The 22,656-nt window shown below is 42.2% G+C and overlaps 1 protein-coding gene across 3 annotated transcripts in view; it reads right to left on the minus strand.

The window, feature by feature from the left end:
- GRIP2 (glutamate receptor interacting protein 2) overlaps positions 1–22,656 on the minus strand; it is a gene marked incomplete at its 5' end in the record, with an annotated part of 121,134 nt that overhangs the window by 14,005 nt on the left and 84,473 nt on the right. The window lies entirely within an intron of this gene.

Raw genomic sequence — 22,656 nt, forward strand, 5'->3', positions numbered from 1 at the left:
TTCCTTCATGCCATGAATTCACCCATTCCCTTAGCCATTAATTCACCCATTTTATAAGCCATTAATACACCCATTCCCTCAGGCATTAATTTACTCATTCCCTCATCCATTAATTGACCCATTCCCGCATGCCATTAATACATTCACTCCCTCGGCCATTAAATCACCTAATCCCTCAGCTATTAACACACTCATTCCCTCGTGCCATTGATTCACTTATTCACTCACCTATTAATACACACATTTCCACATCCATTACTTCACACTCTCTCCCATTAATTCACCTATTTCCTCGGCCATTAATACACCCATTTCCTCATACTGTTAATCACCCATTTCCTTCAGCTCTAATACACATATTGCATAGCCATTAATTCACCCCTCCCCTCAGCCATTAATTCATCCATTCCTACAGGCATCAATACACCCATTCCATCATGCCATTAATACAACCATTCCCTCAGCAACTAATACACCTGTTCCCTAAGCCATTAATTCACCCATTCCCTCAATCATTAGTTCACCCATTCACTCATGCTAATAACACATCCAATCACAAAGGCACTATCATACCCATTACCACAGCCATTAGTTCACCCATTCCTTCATGGATTTAATACACCAATTCCCTCAGCCATTAATTCATCCATTCCCTCAGCCATTAATTTACTCATTTCATCAGCCATTAATTCACCCATCAACCAGGCATAATACACTAATTCCCTCATGGCATTAATACACCCATTCCCTCAGCCATTCATTCAGTCATTCACTCTGCAATTAATTCACCTCTTCCCTCAGCCATTAATACAACTCCCTCATGCCGTTAACACCCATTCCCTCACCAATTAGTTGACCCATTCATTCATTCATGCCACTAACAGACCATTCCCTCTGCCATTAACATACCCATTCCCTCAGCCATACTTAATCCACTCCCTCTGCTATTATTTCACCAGTTACTTCAGCCATTAATTCACCCATTTTTAATCAGGCATTAATTCACCTACTCCCGCAGCCATTAACACACCCATTCCCTTTTCCTTTAATATATCCATTCCCTCATGCCATTAATACATCCATTTCCTCATGCAATTAATTCACACCTCTCCTAGCCATTAATTCACCTCTTCCCTCAGCCATTAGTTCACCCATTCCCCAGCCATTAATTCACCCATTCCCTCAGTCATTAATACACACATTGCCTCATGCCATCATTTCACCCATTCCCTCGGCCATTCATTCAGCCATTCCCGCAGCCATCAATTCACCTATTTCCTCAGCCATTAATTCACCATTCCCTCAGCCTTTAGTTCACCTTTCCTTCATGCCATTAATACACCCATTCACTCAGCCTTTTTTTTTCTTTTTTTTTTGCGGTTCGCAGGCCTCTCACTGTTGTGGCCTCTCACTGTTGTGGCCTCTCCCGTTGCGGAGCACAGGCTCCAGATGCGCAGGCTCAGCGGCCATGGCTCACGGGCCCAGCCGCTCCGTGGCATGTGGGATCTTCGCGGACCGGGACACGAACCCGTGTCCCCTGCCTCGGCAGGCGGACTCTCAACCACTGCGCCACCAGGGAAGCCCCCACTCAGCCTTTTTAATTCATCCATTCCCTCAGCTATTAATTCACCCTTTCCCCCAGCCATTAATTCACTCATTCCCTCAGCCAGTATTTCAAACATTCTGTCAGCCATTATTTCAGGCTTCCCCTCAGCCATTAAGTCACATTCCCTCAGCCACTAAAACACCCATTCTCTCAGCCATTACTTCACCCATTCCCTCAATGATTTTTTTCAAAGCACTTTACTTTTATTAAACTCACATAACCTTCATAACAACTTTATGATACAGGTGATATTTTAACCATTTTGCAGATGAAGAAATTGAAGCACTGAGGTAAGTTATTCATAGTCACAACTTAGTAAATGGTGCAGTTACAAGCAATCTGGCTCTAGATTCTGTGCTCTGAAATAGACTCTTGCCTTTCTGGAATATATGTTATCTGAGAGCTCTTACATTAGGTGAAAATTTCAAGTTATGTCATTATTGGGGTAAAATTGAGGAGTTTTTTGTTTTGTTTTTACAGTTTCTAAGGATCAGATTTATCAAAGCTGCATTGAATATCTACTGATATCCATTGTTCCTGTTCTTACAGAGACAAAAAAGCAACTGTCCCCTGGGATACAGAGCCAGGAACAGCAGTGAGAAGACACCTAACCAAACAAACACAAATCAGCAGAGTAACATAAGAAAACTGCTGGGTCCAGCCCTGCCTAACGGCCTCATTAGTGCTCCTACCTAAATATGTCTTATTTTCACTAATAACTTAGAAAATATCTGGTCAGATAGAATGGCTTGCCTTTCAGAGCAGTAAATAGGTATATCTACCAATTATATATACTGGGAGAAACAAGAACATTTCCAAACACATCACTTTTGAAAATCTCAACAGTAATATTCCCTTGTCAAATAGAAATAATCTAATATTCATTTCTTCTATTTTTTTTCCCATGGAAAGGCACTTTATTTATTTATTTATTTTATTTATTTTTGGCTGCATTGGGTCTTCACTGCTGCGCGCGGGCTTTCTCTAGTTGTGGTGAGCCGGGGCTACTCTTTGTTGCAGTGCATGGGCTTCTCACTGCAGCGGCTTCTCTTGTTGTGGAGCACAGACTGTAGGCGTGTGGGCTTCAGTAGTTGTGGCACACAGACTCAGTAGTTGTGGCTCACGGGCTCTAGACCTCAGGCTCAGTAGTTGTGGCACACAGGCTTAGTTGCTCTGCAGCATGTGGGATCTTCCTGGACCAGGGCTCGAACCCGTGTCCCCTGAATTGGCAGGCGGATTCTTAGCCACTGTGCCACCAGGGAAGCCTGGAAAGGCACTTTATTTTAAATATAGCAGTGTGTACATGTCAATCCCAAACTCCCAATCTATCCCTTCCTGCCCACCATCCCCCTTGGTAACCATAATTTCGTTCTCTAAGTCTGTCAGTCCGTTTCTGTTTTGTAAATAAGTTTATTTGTATCTTTTTTTGTATGCTGCATATAAGCAATATCATATATGTTTTTCTCTGCCTGACTTACTTCACTTAGTATAATATTCTCCAGGTCCATCCATGTTGCTACAAGTGGCTTTATGTCATTCTTTTTAATAGCTGAGAAATATTCCATTGCATATATGTACATCTTCTTTATCCATTCTTCTGCTGATGGAAGTTTAGGTTGCTTCCATGTCTTGGCTATTGTAAACAGTGCTACAATGAACATTGGGGTGTATGTATCCTTTCGAACCATGTTTTTCAGTGGATATATGCCAAAGAGTGGGATTGCTGGATCATATGGTAGCTCTATTTTTAGTTTTTTTAAGGAACCTCCATACTGTTCTCCATAGTGGCTGCACCAATTTACATTCCCACCAACAGTGTAGCAGTGTTCCCTTTTCTCCACATCCTCTCCAGCATTTATTGTTTGCAGATATTTTGGTGATGGCCATTCCAACTGGTGTGAGGTGATACCTCATTGTAGTTTTGATTTGCATTTCTCTAATAATTAGTGATCTTGAGCATCTTTTCATGTGCCTGTTGGCCATCTGTATGTCTTCTTTGGAGAAATGTCTCTTTAGGTCTTCCGCCCATTTTTTGATTGGGTTGTTTGTAAATTTTAGAGATTAATCCTTTGTCTGTCACATTGTTAGCAAATATTTTCTCCCATTCTCTGGGCTGTCTTTTTGTTCTGTTTATGGTTTCCTTTGCTGTGCAAAAGCTTTTCAGTTTAATTAGGTCCCATTTGTTTTTGTTTTTACTTCCATTACTCTGGGAGATGGATCAAAAAAGATATTGCTGCAATTTATGTCAGAGTGTTACACCTATGTTTTCCTCTAAGAGTTTTATGGTATCTGGTCTTACATTTAGGTCTTTAATCCATTTTGAGTTATTCTTGTGTATAGTGTTAAAGAATGTTCTAATTCCATTTTTGCACATGTAGCAGTCCAGTGTTTCCAGCACCATTTATTGAAGAGATTGTCTTTCCTCCATTTTATAGTCTTGCCTCTTTTGTTGTAGATAATTGACCAAAGGTGCATGGGTTTATTTCTGGGCTTTTTATCTTGTTCCCTAAATGATTAATTCACCTATTCCCTCAGCCATTAATACACCAAGTTCCTCATCCCAATACATCCACTGCCTCAGCCATTAGTTCACCCATTCTCTAGTGCCAGTAGTGAGCCATTCCCTAATGGGTCACCAATTCCCCCATGCTATTAATATGATTCCCTAAGCCATCAATTCATCTATTCCCTCAGTCATTAATACACCCATTAATTCACCCCTTCCCTCAGCCATTAATTCACTCATTCCCACAGCCACCAATATACCCATTCCCTCAGCCGTTAATGATTCCATTTGCTCAGCCATTAATGATTCCATTTACTCCACCACTAAAACACCATTACCTCAGCCATTAATTCACCCATTCTGCCAGCCATTAATTCAGCCATTCCCTCGGCCATTAACTCACCTATTCCCTCAGCCATTAACTCACCTATTCCCTCAGCCATTAATACACCAATTCCCTCATGAAATTGTTATATCCAACTGTCAGCCATGAGTTCACCCATTCATTCATGCCATTAATAGACCCATTCCCTCTGCCATTAATGCACCCATTCCCTTAGGCATTAATTCATCCATTCCCTCAGCCATTAGTCACCCATTCCCTCAACCACCATAGAACCATTTACTAGGCCTCTAATGCACCTATCTCTCAGCCATTAATTCAGCCATATTCTCAGCCATTAACTCAGTCATTCCTTCAGCCTGCCATACACCAATTCCCTCAGCCATTAATACACACATTTCTCTATCTGGTTTAATTCATGCACTCCCGCATCCATTAATTCACCCATTCCCTCAGCTATTAATTCAGGCATTCCCTCACACATGAATTCATCCAGTCCCTCCACCATTAATTCACCCATTTCTTGAGTCATTAATTCACCTAAACCCCCAGCCATTAATACACTAATTTGCCCATGCCTAATAGTGATTAGTTCACCCATTCCCTCAGCCATTAATTCACCCACTTCCTCAGCCACTAATACCTCCATTCCCATAGCCATTAAATCACCCATTCCCTCAACATTAATTGATCCCTTCCCACAGCCATTAATTCAGCCATTCCCTCAGCCATTAATACACCCATCCCCTCATGACATTGATACACCCATGCCATTGATCAGTGATGATCAATGGCATGGGTGTATTATTGATCAATCAGCCACTGATCACTTAATCCCTCAACCACTGATACATGCATTCCCTCAGTCATTAATTCAACTATTCAATTGACCGCTAATTCACCAATTCCCTCATCCACTAACTCACTCATGCCTTCAGCCATTACTTCAACTATTCCCTCAGCCCCTAATTCGGCTTTCCCTCAGCCTTTGATACATCAATTCCCTCAGCTATTAATACACACATTCCCACATCCATTAATTCACCCATGCCTGGATTCACTAATTCACCCTTTCACTCAGCCATTAATTCAGCCAACCCCTCAGCCATTAATTCACCATGCCCTCACCTATTTCCTCAGCCATTATATACTCATTCCCTCAGCCATTAGTTAATACATTCCCTCATCCATTACTTCACATATTCCCTCAGCCAATAATTCACCCATTTCCTGAGCCATTAACTCACCTATACCTTCAGCCATTAATAAACCAATTCCCACAGGTCTAATACATCCATTCCCTCAGCCATTAATTCATCCCTTCCCACAGCCATTAATACACCCATTCCCTCATGCCATTACTTCACCTGTTAATTCAGCGATTATTTCACCCATTTCCTCAGCTATTTATTCAACCATTCCCTCAGCCATTAATACACCCATTCCATCTGAATTTAAATCACCAATTCCTTTAGCTATCATTATACTCATTCCCTCAGCCACTGATTCTCCCTTCCCTTTAACCATTACTCAACCATTCCCTCAGCCTTTGAAACACCAGTTCCCGCAACTGTTAATACACATATCCCCCCAACCATTAATTTACCCATTCCCTCAGACATTAATTCAGACATTCCCGGAAGCCAATAATTCAGCCAATCCTGAATCCATTAATTCAGCCATTCCCTCAGCGATTAATCCACTTATACCCTCAACCATTAATTCACCTATACCCTCAGCCATTTTTACATCAATTTCTCATGCCTAATACACACATCCCCTCATGATTATTTCACACATTCTCTCAGCCATTGATACACCCTTTCCTTCATCCATTAATATACCCATTCCCTCATGCCATTAATACACCCATTCCCTCAGTCATTAATTCATCTATTCCTTCAGCCATTACACATTTCCTCATGCCATTAATTCACCAGTCCTCTCAGCCATTAATTCACCCATCCCCTCAGCCACTAATACACCTATTCCCTCAGTGATTAATTCCCCCATTCCATCAGCCATTGATACACCCATTCCTTCATCAATTAATACACCTATCCCTCATGCCATTAATACACCCATAAGCTCAGGCATTAAATCGTCTATTCCCTCAGTCATTAATACACACATTTCCTCATGCCATTAATTTACCTATTCCCTCAGCCCTATACACACATTCCCTCACCCTTTAATTCACCCATTCCCTCTCCATTAATTCATCCATTCCATCACACATTAATATACCCATTGCCTCATGCCATTAATACGCCCATCCTCTCAGCCATTAATTCACCCTTTCCCTTAGCCATTAATTCAGCCAATCCCTCAGCCATTGATTCACTCTTTCCCTGCATCATTAACTCACCTATTATCTCAGCCATTAATACACTCATTCCCTTAGCCATTAATTCACCTATTCCATCAGCCATTAATACACCAATACCCTCAGGCCTAATAAACCCATTCCTTTAGTGATTAGTTCACCCATTCCCTCACAACATTAATACTCCCATTCCCTCATGTCATTAATAAACCCAATCCTTAAGCCACTGGTTCACCATTCCCTCAATCATTAATTCACAGATTCCCTTAGCCATTAGTTTATCCATTGCCTCAGCCCTTACTACACCCATTCCTTCACCATTAATTCATCCATTCCCTCACCTACAAATATACCCATTCCCTCCGTGAGTAATACACTCATTTCTTCAGGCCATTAATTTACCCATTTCTTCAGCCATAATACCCACATTCCCTTAGCCTTTAATTCATCCATTCAGTCCTTATTTCACTCATTCCCTCAGCCATTAATTCACCCATTCCCTAAGCCATTAATTCACCCATTCCATAAGTCATTAATTTACCCATTTTCAGCTGTTATTCAACTATTTCCTCAGCCATTTATTCAACCATTCCTTCAGATTTTGATACACCAGTACCTTCAGCCATTAATACACACAATGCCCACATCCATTAATTCACTCTTACCCTCAGCCATTAATTGTGGTATTCTCTCAGCCATTTATTCAGCCAATGCTTAAGCCATTAATTCACCCATTCCCTCAGTCATTAACTCACCTATTCCCTCAGTCATTAATACACTCATTCCCTCAGCCATTACTTCACACATTCCCTCAGCCATGAATTCACCCATTCTCTCAGCCATTAATATACCCATTTCCTCATGCCGTTAATTCACACAAGCCGCCAGTCCTAATACAAACTTTTCGTCAGCTATTAATACATCCATTCTCTCAGCCATTAGTTCTCCCGTTCTCTCAGCCGTCAATACACCATTTCCAGAAGTCGTTAATTCACCCATTACTTCTGCCATTAATTCACCCATTCTTTCTGCCATTAGTTTACTTACTGTCCAAACCACTAATGCACCCAGTTCCTCAGGCATTAATTCATCTATTCCCTCAGCCATTAGTTCACCCATTCCTACAGCCATATTCACCCATTTCCTAAGGCATTAGTTCACCCATCCCTCAACCACTAATACACCAAATTTTCAGCCACTAATGCAACCATTCTCTCAGCCATTTATTCACCCATTCCCTCAGCCATTAATACACTCATTTCCTCAGCCATTACTTCACACATCCCCTCAGTCATGAAATCACCCATTTCTCAGCCATTAATATACCCATTTCCTCATGCCATTAATTCATGCAATCCATCAGTCCTAATACCTTTTCGTCAGCTATTAATATGTACATTCTCTCAGCCATTAGTTTACCCAGTTCTCTCAGCCACCAATATACCATTTGAGGAAGTCATTAATTCACCCATTACCCCTGCCATTAATTCACACATTCTTTTTGCCATTAGTTCACTCGCTGTCTAAGCCACTAATGCACCCAGTTCCTCAGGGATTGATTCATGCATTCTCTCAGCCATTAGTGCACTCATTCTGACAGCCATATTCACCCATTTCCTAAGACATTAGTTCACCCATTCCCTCAACCACTAATACACCAATTTTTCAGCCACTATTGCAACCGTTCTCTCAGTCACTTATTCACCCATTCCCTCAGTCATTAATTCAGCCAAGCCCTCTGCCATTATTACACCCATTCCCTCAGTCATTAATACACCTTTATGCCTCATATACCTACGCATTCGGTCACTGATTAGTTCACCCATATCCTCAGCCATTAACTCAGCTAATCCCTCAGCCATTAATACACCCATTCCATCTGTATTTAAATCACCAATTCCTTCAGCTGTTAATTCATTCATTCCATCAGCCACTGATTCTCCCTTCCCTTTAACCATTACTCAACCACTCCCTCAGCCTTTGATACACCAGTTCCCGAAACCACTAATACACACATCCCACATCCCTTAATTTACCCATTCCCTCAGACATTAATTCAGACATTCCCATAGCCAAAAATTTATCCAATCCCGAATTCACTAATTTAGCCATTCTCTCAGCCATTAATTCACTTAGAACCTCAGCCATTTTACACCAATTTCCTTATGCCTAATACACCCATGCCCTCAGGAACTGGTTCACACATTCCCTCAGCCATTGATACACCCATTTCTTCATCCATTAATATACCCATCCCCTCATACCATTAACACAGCAATTCCCTCTGTCATTAATGCATCTATTGCCTTGGCCATTAATACACACATTTCCTCATGCCCTAATTCACCACTCCTCTCTGCCATTAATTCACCCATTCCCACAGCCATTATATACCCATTCCCTCATGACATTAATACACCCCTTCCCTCAGCCATTAGTGCACCCATTTCCTCAGCCATTAATTCACCCATTCCCTCAGCCCCCAATACACCCATTCATTCAGCCATTAATTCACCCATTCCTTAGTCATTAATACACCTATTCCCTCAGTGATTTGTTCACCCATTCCCTCATGTTATTAATAGTCATTAGCTCGGCCCTTAATTCACCCATTTCCTCAGCCATTAATACACCCATTTCCGCATGCTATTAACTCACCCATTCCCTCGGCCCTCAAACAAGCTTTCCGCCAGCTAACCTATTAATTCATCCGTTCTCTCAGCCGTTAGTTCACTCATGCTCTCAGCCACAAACACACGATTTCCGTAAATCATTCATTCACCTATTCCCTCTGCCATATTTCACTCATTCTATCCAGCATTTCTCTTTCCACTCATTCTCTAAGGCACTAATGCACCCAGTCCCTCAGGCATTAATACACCTATTCCCCAGCCATTAGTTCACCCATTCCATCAGCTACATTCACCCATTTCCTAAGACATTTGTTCACCCATTCCCTCAGCCACTCATATACCGATTTCCAAGCCCACTAAAACACCCATTCTCTCAGTCGTTAATTCAGAACTCCCTCAGCCTTTAATTCACCCATTCCTTCGGCCATTAATTAACCTATACCCTCAGGTGTTAATTCAATCATTTCCTCAGGCATTAATTCACCTATTCCCTCAGCTATTAGTTCAGCCATTTCGACAGCCACATTCACCCATTTCCTAAGACATTGGTTCACCCATTCCATTAGACTCAAAGACATTCATTCACTCAGCTATTAACTCACCCTCTCCCTCTGCTTTCCCTCATCCATTAATACACCCATTCTTCAATCCATTAATGTACCCATTCCCTCATGCCACTAGTTCACCCATTACCTCATCCACTAATACAGCCATTCCCTCCACATTAATTCACCCATTCCCTCAGCTGTTATGACTCATTCCGTCAGCCATTAATTCATCCATTCTGTCCACCATTAAGTCAGCCATTTTATCACCCATTATTTAACCCATTCTTTCAGCCACTAATACACCTCTTCCGGCAGCTATTCATCCATCCATCCCCTCATCCATTAGTTTACGGATTACCATAGGAATTAGTTCACCCATTCCCTCAGGCAACAATCCACCCATTAACTCAACTATTAATTCACCTTATGCCTCAGCCCTTAATACACCCATTCCCTGAGCCATTGATACACCTATTCCTTCATCTATAATATACCCATTGTCTCATGCCATTAATACAACCATTCCCTCAACCACTAATACACCCATTTTCTAGGCCACTAATGCACCCATTCTTTCAACCATTAATTCACCCATTCCATCAGCCATTAATACACCAATTGTTTTATGCCTATACACCCATTCACTCAGCAGTTAGTTCACCCATATCCCCACCATTAATTCAGCCAGTCCCTCAGCCATTATTTCATCCATTCCCAAAGCCTTTGATACACCAATTCCCTCAACCATTAATACACACATTCCCCCATCCACTAATTCACACCTCCATTAATTCACCCATTCCCTCAGCCATTTATTCAGTTTTCCCTCAGCCATTAACTCAGCCAGTCCTTCACCCACTAAATCACCCATTTCTCACCATTAATTCACCCATTCTCTCCAACATTAAGCTAGCCATATACTCATCCACTGTTTCACCCATTCTTGCAGCCACTAATACACCTCCTGCAGCCCTTCATTCATTCATTCCCTCAGCCATTAATTCACTAGTTAACTTAGGAATTAGTTCGCTCACTACTGCAGCCATTAGTTTATCCATTCTCTCAGCCATTAGTTTACCCATCCCCTTAACCATTAATTCACCTATTCCCTGAGCCTTTAATACACCCATTCCCTGAGCCATTAATACACCTATCCCCTTATCTATAATATTCCCATTCCCTCATGCCATTAGTACACCCATTCCTTCAGCCATTAATTCATCTATTCCCTCAGCCATTAATATACTCACTTCCTCTTGGCATTAATTAATGCATACCCTCAACCCTAATACAAACTTTCCTTCAGCTATTAATTCATCCATCTGCTCAGCCACTAACCCACCATTTCCGTAAGTCATTAATTCACCCATTTTTCTCTGCCATAAGTTCAGTTATTCTCTAAGCCACTAATGCACCCAGTTCCTCTAAGCATTAATTCACCTATTACATCAGCCATTAGTTCACCCATTCCATAAGCTACATTCGCCCATTTCTTAAGAAATTGGTTCACCCATTCCCTCAAACAGTAAAACACCCGTTTTCTAGGCGACTAATGCACCCATTCTCTCACCCATTAATTCAGCCAATCCCTGAGACATTCTCTCGGCCATTAATTAAACTATTTCTTCAGCCATTCCCCCATTCTCTCAGCCACAAATACACCCACATCTTTGGCCATTAATGCACGCATTTTCTCAGGTATTAATTCACCTGCTGTGTCAGTCATTAAAACAGCCAATCCCTCAGCCATTATCATGACCTTTGATATAACAATTCCCTTAACCATTAATACATACACTCCTCCATCCATTAATTCACCCATACCCATCTGTTAATTCACCCATCCCTAGCCATTAATTCATCCATTTCCTCAGCCATTAATTTACCCATTCCCTCTACCATTAACTCACCCATTCTTTCCACCTTAGTTCAACCATACTGTAATCCACTAATCCACCCAGTCCTTCAGGCATTAATCCACACATTCCCTCTGCCATTAGTTCACTCATTCCCTCAACCACTAATACACCCATTTACTAGGCCTTCAATGCATCCATCCTCTCAGCATTAATTCAAACATTCTCTCAGCCATTAATTCAGCCAGTCCCTTAGCCACTAATACACAGATTTCTCCATTTCATTTTTCTATTTTATTGTTTAAAAAAATTCTTTTTGATGATGACCATTTTTAAGGTCTTTTTAAACTGCTACAATATTGCTTCTGTTTTATATTTTGGTTTTTGGCCACGAGGCCTGTGGGATCTTAGCTCCCCACCAGGTATCAAACCCACACCCCGGGCATTGTAATGCGAAGTCTTTAACACTGGACTGCCAGGCAAGTCCCTCTCCATTTCACTTAAATCATACACTCCGGCATCCATTAATACACCCATTGCCTCAGCCACTCATACACCCATAACCTAGGTCACTAAGGCACCCATTCCTTCAGCCATTACTTCAGCTAGTCCCTCAGCCATTAATACAGCCATTCTCTCAGCCTTTGATACACCAATTCCCTCAGCTATTAATACTGTCCACACATCCCCACGTCCATTAATTCACCCATTCCCGTATCCATTAATTCACCTTTTCTCTCAGCCATTAATTCAGGCATTCTCTCAGCCATTAAGTCACCCATCTCTAAGTCATTAACTCACCTATTCCCTCAGCCACTAATACACTCATTCCTTTAGTCATTACTTCACACATTCCCTCAGCCAGAATTCACCTATTCTGGCAGCCATTAATACACCAATTCCCTAAGGCCTAATACACCCATTTTCTTAGCAATTAGTCCACACATGCCCTCATGCCATTAATACACCCGTTCCCGTTCTCATTTATAAACCCATTCGCTCAACCATTAGTTCACTGTTACCTCAATCATTAGTTCACAGGTCCCTGAGCCATTAGTTTATTCATTGCCCCATCCCTCAATACTCCCATTACGTCAGGCACTCAATCACACTTTCATTTAGCCACTAATCCTCAGCCATTATTTAAGCCATTCCCTCAGCCTTTGATACACCAATTCCCTCAGGCACTAATACATAACGTTCCCACATGCATTAAATCACCCACTTCCTCAGCCATTAATTGAGACAATCCCTGAGCCATTAATTCAGTCATTCTCTGCACCATTAATTCAGCCAATCCCTCAGCCATTCCTTCACACATTCCCTCAGCAATAATCCACCCATTCCTTCAGCTATTAACTCACCCATTCCCTCTGCTGTTGATAAACCTCAGCCACTGACACACCTATTCCTTCATGCCATTATTCACCCATTCCCTTGTCCTTAATAATGATTCCCTCAGCCAGTAATTCACCCATTCCCTCAGCAGTAATAGAGACTCCCTCAGCTAGTCAGCCATTTCCTCAGCCATTAATCCATCCACTCCCTCAGCCATTAACATATCCATTCTCTCAGCCATTAATTCACCCATTTCCTCATGCCATTAACTCACCCATTCCCTTGTCCTTAATAATGATTCCCTCAGCCAGTAATTCACCCATTCCCTCAGCAGTAATAGAGACTCCCTCAGCTAGTCAGCCATTTCCTCAGCCATTAATCCATCCACTCCCTCAGCCATTAACATATCCATTCTCTCAGCCATTAATTCACCCATTTCCTCATGCCATTAACTCACCCATTCCCTTGGCCTTCAAACAAGCTTTCCGCCACCTATTAATTCATCCGTTCTCTCAGCCGTTAGTTCACTCATGCTCTCAGCCACAAATACACAATTTCCATAAATCATTCATTCACCTATTCCCTCTGCCATATTTCACTCATTCTATCCACCATTTCTCTTTCCACTCATTCTCTAAGGCACTAATGCACCCACTCCCTCAGGCATTAATTCACCTACTCCCCCGCCGTTACTTCACCCATTCCATCAGCTACATTCACCCATTTCCTAAGACATTCGTTCACCCATTCCCTCAGCCACTGATATACTGATTTCCCAGCCCACTAATACACCCATTCTCTCAGTCGTTAATTCAGTACTCCCTCAGCCTTTAATTCACCTATTCCTGCAGCCATTAATTAACCTATACCCTCAGGTGTGAATTCACCCATTCCCTCAGCCATTTATTCAGTTCTCCCTCAGCCATTAAGTCAGCCAGTCCTTCACCCACTAAATCACCCATTCCTCACCATTAATTCACCCATTCTTTATAACATTAAGCCAGCCATATTCTCATCTGCTGTTTCACCCATTCTGGCAGCCACTAATACACCTCCTACAGCCCTTCATTCATTCATTCCCTCAGCCATTAATTCACTAGTTAACTTAGGAATTAGTTCACTTACTACCTCAGCCATTAGTTTATCCATTCTCTCAGCCATTAGTTTACCCATCCCCTCAACCATTAATTCACCTATTCCCTGAACCATTAATACACCCATTCCCTGAGCCATTAATACACCTATCCCCTTATCTATAATATTCCCATTCCCTCATGCCATTAATACACCCATTCCTTCAACCATTAATTCATCTATTCCCTCAGCCATTAATACACTGACTTTCTCTTGGCATTAATTAATGCATACCCTCAACCCTAATACAAACTTTCCTTCAGCTATTATTTCATCCATCAGCTCAGCCACTAACCCACCATTTCCATAAGTCATTAATACACCCATTTTTCTCTGCCATAAGTTCAGTCATTCTCTAAGCCACTAATGCACCCAGTTCCTCCAAGCATTAATTCACCTATTACATCAGTCAGTACTTCACCCATTCTATAAGCTACATTCGCCCATTTCTTAATAAATTAGTTCACCTATTCCCTCAAACAGTAATACACCCATTTTCTTTTCTCTCACCCATTAATTCAGCCAATCCCTGAGACATTCTCTCGGCCATTAATTAAACTATTTCTTCAGCCATTCCCCCATTCTCTCAGCCACAAATACACCCACATCTTCGGCCACTAATGCACCCATTTTCTCAGGTATTAATTCACCCGCTGTGTCAGTCATTAATACAGCCAATCCCTCAGCCATTATTTCAGCCATTCCCATGGCCTTTGATACAGCAATTCCCTTAACCATTAATACACACACTCCTCCATCCATTAATTCACCCATACCCGTCTGTTAATTCACCCATCCCTAGCCATTAATTCATCCATTTTGCAGCCATTAATTTACCCATTCCCTCTACCATTAATTCACCCATTCTTTCCAGCTTAGTTCACCCATATTGTAATCCACTAATCCACTCAGTCCTTCAGGCATTACCTCACACATTCCCTCTGCCATTAGTTCACTCATTCCCTCTGCCATTAGTTCACTCATTCTCTCAACCACTAATACACCCATTTACTAGGCCTTCAATGCACCCATTCTCTCAGCATTAATTCAACCGTTCTCTCAGCCATTCCCTTAGCAATTAATACACACATTTTTCCATTTCATTTTTTTATTTTATTGTTTAAAAGAATTTTTTGATGATGACCATTTTTAAGGTCTTTTTCAACTGCTACAATATTGGTTCTGTTTTATGTTTTGGTTTTTGACCGCGAGGCCTGTGGGATCTTAGCTCCCCAACCAGATATCAAACACACACACACCCTGCATTGTAAGGCGAAGTCTTAAACACTGCACTGCCAGGCAAGTCCCTCTCCATTTCACTTAAATCATACACTCCGGCATCCATTAATACACCCATTCCCTCAGCCACTCATACCCATAACCTAGGTCACTAATGCACACATTCCTTCAGCCATTACTTTAGCTAGTCCCTCAGCCATTAATACAGCCATTCTCTCAGCCTTTGATACACCAATTACCTCAGCTATTAATACTGTACACACATTCCCACGTCCATTAATTCACCCATTCCCGTATCCATTAATTCACCTTTTCTCTCAGCCATTAATTCAGGCATTTTCTCAGCCATTAAGTCACCCATCTCTAAGTCATTAACTCACCTATTCCCTCAGCCACTAATACACTCATTCCTTTAGTCATTACTTCACACATTCCCTCAGCCAGAATTCACCTATTCTGGCAGCCATTAATACACCAATTCCCTAAGGCCTAATACACCCATTCTCCTAGCAATTAGTCCACCCATGCCCTCATGCCATTAATACACCCATTCCCTTTCTCATTTATAAACCCATTCGCCCAACCATTAGCTCACTGTTACCTCAATCATTAGTTCACAGGTCCCTGAGCCTTTAGTTTATCCATTGCCTCATCCCTTAATACACCCATTCCTTCAGGCACTCAATCACACTTTCCTTTAGCCACTAATCCTCAGCCATTATTTAAGCCATTCCCTCAGCCTTTGATATACCACTTCCCACAGGCACTAATACATACATTCCCACATCCATTAATTCACCCATTTCCTCAGCCACTAATTGAGACAATCTCTGAGCCATTAATTCAGGCAGTCTCTCCACCATTAATTCAGCCAGTCCCTCCGCCACTAATTCACCCATACCCTGAGTCATTAACTCACCTATTCCTTCAGCCATTAATACACTCATTCCCTCAGTCATTACTTTACACATTCACTCAGCCATTAATTCACCTCTTCCCTCTGCCATTAATACACCAATTCCCTCATGCCTAAAAAACCCATTCTCTTAGCCATTAGTTCATCCATTCCCTCATGCCATTATGGAGCCATTCCCTTGACCATTATGTCACCCATTCCCTAAGCCATTAATTCACCTATTCCTCCACCACTAATACACCAATTCCCTCACGTCTAATACACCCATTCCCTTAGCCATTAGGTCACCCATTCCCTCATGACATTAATTTACCCCTTCCGTCAGCTCTTACACACACACTCCCTCAGCCCTTAATTCATCCATTGCCTCTCCATTAATTCACCACTCCTCTCAGCCATTAATTCATCCATTCCATTACCCATTAATATATCCGTGCTTCATGCCATTAATACACCCATTCTCCGGGCCTTTAATTCATCTATTTCCTCAGCATTAATACAACCATTGCCTCCTGCCATTAATTTACCCATTCCCTCAACCATTAATACACCCTTTCCTTCAGTCATTATTACACTCATTCCCTTAGCCACTAATACACCCATTCCATAGCCACTAATTCACTCATTCCCTCAGCCATTAAATTATCCATTTCCTCATGCCACTGATACATCCATTCCCTCAGGACATTGATACACCCATCGCTCAGCCACTGTTCATTTATTCCCTCAAAAACTAATACATGGGGCTTCCCTGGTGGCGCAGTGGTTGAGAGTACGCCTGCCAATGCAGGGGACACGGGTTCGTGCCCCGGTCAGGGAAGATCCCACATGCCGCGTAGCGGCTGGGCCCGTGAGCCATGGCCACTGAGCCTGCGCGACCGCAGCCTGTGCTCCACAACGCGAGAGGCCACAACAGTGAGAGGCCCATGTACCGCAAAAAAACAAAACAAAAAAACAAACTAATACATGCATTTCCTCAGCCTTTAATTCACCCACTACATCAGCCCTTAATTCACCTATTCCTCAGCCATTACTTGAACTATTACCTCAGCCATTAATTCAGCCATCCTCTCAGCCTTTGATACACCAATTCCATCAGCCATTAATACACATTCCCACACCCATTAATTCACCCATTCTCTCGGCCATTAATTCAGCCAATCCCTCAGCCATTCCTTCACACATTCCCTCAGCAATAATTCACCCATTCCCTCTGCTGTTGATAAACCTCAGCCACTGACACACCTATTCCTTCATGCCATTATTCACCCATTCCCTTGTCCCTAATAATGATTCCCTCAGCCAGTAATTCACCCATTGCCTCAGCAGTAAGAGACTCCCTCAGCTAGTCAGCCATTTCCTCAGCCATTAATCCATCCACTCCCTCAGCCATTAACATATCCATTCTCTCAGCCATTAATTCACCCATTTCCTCTGCAGTAAGAGACTCCCTTAGCTATTCTGCCATTTCCTCAGCCATTAACATATCCATTCTCTCAGCCATTAATTCACCCATTTCCTCATGCCATTAACTCACCCATTCCCTCGGCCCTCAAACAAGCTTTCCGCCACGTATTAATTCATCCGTTCTCTCAGCCGTTAGTTCACTCATGCTCTCAGCCACAAACACACGATTTCCGTAAATCATTCATTCACCTATTCCCTCTGTCATATTTCACTCATTCTATCCACCATTTCTCTTTCCACTCATTCTCTAAGGCACTAATGCACCCAGTCCCTCAGGCATTATTAATTCACCTATTCTCCCGCCATTAGTTCACCCATTCCATCAGCTACATTCACCCATTTCCTAAGACATTCGTTCACCCATTCCCTCAGCCACTCATATACCGATTGCCTAGCCCACTAATATACCCGTTCTCTCAGTCGTTAATTCAGTACTCCTTCAGCCTTTAATTCACCCATTCCTTCAGCTATTAATTAACCTATACCCTCAGGTGTTAATTCAACCATTTCCTCAGGCATTAATTCACCTATTCCATCAGCTATTAGTTCAGCCATTTCGTCTGCCACATTCACCCATTTCCTAAGACATTGGTTCACCCATTCCATTAGACTCAAAGACATCCATTCACTCAGCTATTAACTCACCCTTTCCCACTGCTATTCCTTCATCCATTAATACACCCATTCTTCAATCCATTAATGTACCCATTCCCTCATCCACTAGTACAGCCATTCCCTCCACATTAATTCACCCATTCCCTCAGCTGTTATGACTCATTCCATCAGCCATTAATTTATCCATTCTGTCCACCATTAAGTCAGCCATTTTATCACCCATTCTTTCACCCATTCTTTCAGCCACTAATACACCTCTTCTGGCAGCTATCCATTCATCCATCCCCTCATCCATTAGTCTACTGATTACCATAGGAATTAGTTCACCCATTCCCTCAGGCAATAATTCACCCATTAACTCAACTATTAATTCACCTTATCCCTCAGCCCTTAATACACCCATTCCCTGAGCCACTGATACACCTATTCCTTCATTTATAATATACCCATTGTCTCATGCCATTAATACAACCATTCCCTCAACCACTAATGCACCCATTCTTTCAACCACTAATTCGCCCATTCCATCAGCCGTTAATACACCTATTGTTTTAGGCCTAGACACACATTCACTCAGCAGTTAGTTCACCCATATCCCCGCCATTAATTCAGCCAGTCCCTCAGCCATTATTTCACCCATTCCCAAAGCCTTTGATACACCAATTCCCTCAACCATTAATACACACATTCCCCCATCCACTAATTCACTCATGCACACCTCCATTAATTCACCCATTGCCTCAGACATTAATTCACCCATTGCCTCAGACATTTATTCAGTTTTCCCTCAGCCGTTAACTCAGCCAATCCTTCACCCACTAATTCACCCATTCCTCACCATTAATTCACCCATTCTCTCCAACATTAAGCCAGCCATATTCTCATCCGCTGTTTCACCCATTCTGGCAGCCACTAATACACCTCCTGCAGCCCTTCATTCATTCATTCCCTCAGCCATTAATTCACTAGTTAACTTAGGAATTAGTTCACTTACTACCTCAGCCATTAGTTTATCCATTCTCTCAGCCATTAGTTTACCCATCCCCTCAACCATTGATTCACCTATTCCCTGAGCCTTTAATACACCCATTCCCTAAGCCATTAATACACCTATCCCCTTATCTATAATATACCCATTCCCTCATGCCATTAATACACCCATTCCTTCAGCCATTAATTCATCTATTCCCTCAGCCATTAATACACTCACTTCCTCTTGGCATTAATTAATGCATACCCTCAACCCTAATACAAACTTTCCTTCAGCTATTAATTCATCCATCTGCTCAGCCACTAACCCACCATTTCTGTAAGTTATTAATTCACCCATTTTTTTCTGCCATAAGTTCACTCATTCTCTAAGCCACTAATGCACCCAGATCCTCCAAGCATTAATTCACCTATTATATCAGCCATTATTTCACCCATTCCATAAGCTACATTCGCCCATTTCTTAAGAAATTAGTTCACCCATTCCCTCAAACAGTAATACACCCATTTTCTAGGCGACTAATGCACCCATTCTCTCACCCATTAATTCAGCCAATCCCTGAGACATCCTCTCGGCCATTAATTAAACTGTTTCTTCAGACATTCCCCCATTCATTCAGCCACAAATACACCCACATCTTCGGCCATTAATGCACCCATTTTCTCAGGTATTAATTCACTCGCTGTGTCAGTCATTAATTCAGCCATTATTTCAGCCATTCCCATAGCCTTTGATACAGCAATTCCCTTAACCATTAATACACACACTCCTCCATCCATTAATTCACCCATACCCGTCTCTTAATTCTCCCATCCCTAGCTATTAATTCATCCATTTCCTCAGCCATTAATTTACCCATTCCCTCTACCATTAATTCACCCATTTTTTCCACCTTAGTTCACCCATACTGTAATCCACTAATCCACCCAGTCCTTCAGGCATTAATTCACACATTCCCTCTGCCATTAATTCACTCATTCCCTCAGCCACTAATACACACATTTACTAGGTCTTCAATGCACCCATTCTCTCAGCATTAATTCAACCGTTCTCTTGGCCATTAACTCAACCATTCCTTTAGCCATTAATACACACATTTCTCCATTTGATTTTTTAATTTTATTGTTAAAAAAAATTTTTTTGATGATGAGCATTTTTAAGTTCTTTTTAAACTGCTACAATATTGTTTCTGTTTTACGTTTTGTTTTTTCGCCGCGAGGCATGTGGGATCTTAGCTCCCAGACCAGGTATCAAACCCACACCCCCTGCATCGGAAGGCGAAGTCTTAAACACTGGACTGCCAGGCAAGTCCCTCTCCATTTCACTTAAATCATACACTCCGGCATCCATTAGTACACCCATTCCCTCAGCCACTCATACACCCATAACCTAGGTCACTAATGCAACCATTCCTTCAGCCATTACTTCAGCTAGTCCCTCAGCCATTAATACAGCCATTCTCTCAGCCTTTGATACACCAATTCCCTCAGCTATTAATACTATACACACATTCCCATGTTTATTAATTCACCAATTCTCATATCCATTAATTCACCTTTTCTCTCAGCCATTAATTCAGACATTCTCTCAGCCATTAAGTCACCCATCTCTAAGTCATTAACGCACCTATTCCCTCAGCCACTAATACACTCATTCCTTTAGTCATTACTTCACACATTCCCTCAGCCAGAATTCACCTATTCTGGCAGCCATTAATACACCAATTCCCTAAGGCCTAATACACCCATTCTCTTAGCAATTAGTCCACCCATGCCCTCATGCCATTAATACACCCATTCCCTCTCTGTTATAAACCCATTCGCTCAACCATTAGCTCACTGTTACCTCAATCATTAGTTCACAGGTCCCTGAGCCATTAGTTTATCCATTGCCTCATCCCTTAATACACCAATTCCTTCAGGCACTCAATCACACTTTGCTTTAGCCACTAATCCTCAGCCATTATTTAAGCCATTCCCTCAGCCTTTGATACACCAATTCCCTCAGGCACTAATACATACATTCCCACATCCATTAATTCATCCATTTCCTCAGCCATTAATTCAGCCAATCCCTCAGCCATTAATTCACCCATACCCTGAGTCATTAACTCACCTATTCCTTCAGCCATTAATACACTCATTCCCTCAGTCATTACTTTACACATTCACTCAGCCATTAATTCACCTCTTCCCTCTGCCATTAATACACCAATTCCCTCATGCCTAAAAAACCCATTCTCTTAGCCATTAGTTCATCCATTCCCTCATGCCATCATGGTGCCATTGCCTTGACCATTATGTCACCCATTCCCTAAGCCATTAATTCACCTGTTCCTTCCACCATTAATATACCAATTCCCTCACGTCTAATACACCCATTCCCTTAGCCATTAGGTCACCCATTCCCTCATGACATTAATTTACCCCTTCCTTCAGCTCTTATACACACACTCCCTCAGCCCTTAATTCATCCACTGCCTCTCCATTAATTCACCACTCCTCTCAGCCATTAATTCATCCATTCCATCACCCATTAATATACCCATGCTTCATGCCATTAATACACCCATTCTCCTGGCCTTTAATTCATCTATTTCCTCAGCATTAATACAACCGTTGCCTCCTGCCATTAATTTACCCACTCCCTCAACCATTAATACACCCTTTCCTTCAGTCATTATTACACTCATTCCCTTAGCCACTAATACACCCATTCCATAGCCACTAATTCACTCATTCCCTTAGCCATTCATTCACCCATTTCCTCATGCCACTGATACATCCATTCCCTCAGGACATTGATACACCCATCGCTCAGCCACTGTTCATTTATTCCCTCAAAAACTAATACATGGGGCTTCCCTGGTGGCGCAGTGGTTGAGAGTGCGCCTGCCAATGCAGGGGACACGGGTTCGTGCCCCAGTCCGGGAAGATCCCACATGGCGCGCAGCAGCTGGGCCTGTGAGCCATGGCCACTGAGCCTGTGCGTCTGCAGCCTGTGCTCCGCGACGGGAGAGGCCACAACAGTGAGAGGCCCACATACCGCAAAAAAACAAAACAAAAAACAAACTAATACATGCATTTCCTCAGCCTTTAATTCACCCACCACCTCAGCCCTTAATTCACCTCTTCCCTC

Source organism: Mesoplodon bidens, assembly GCF_964165515.1.
Source record: "Mesoplodon bidens genome assembly, chromosome: 10".
Classification (NCBI taxonomy): domain Eukaryota; kingdom Metazoa; phylum Chordata; class Mammalia; order Artiodactyla; family Ziphiidae; genus Mesoplodon; species Mesoplodon bidens.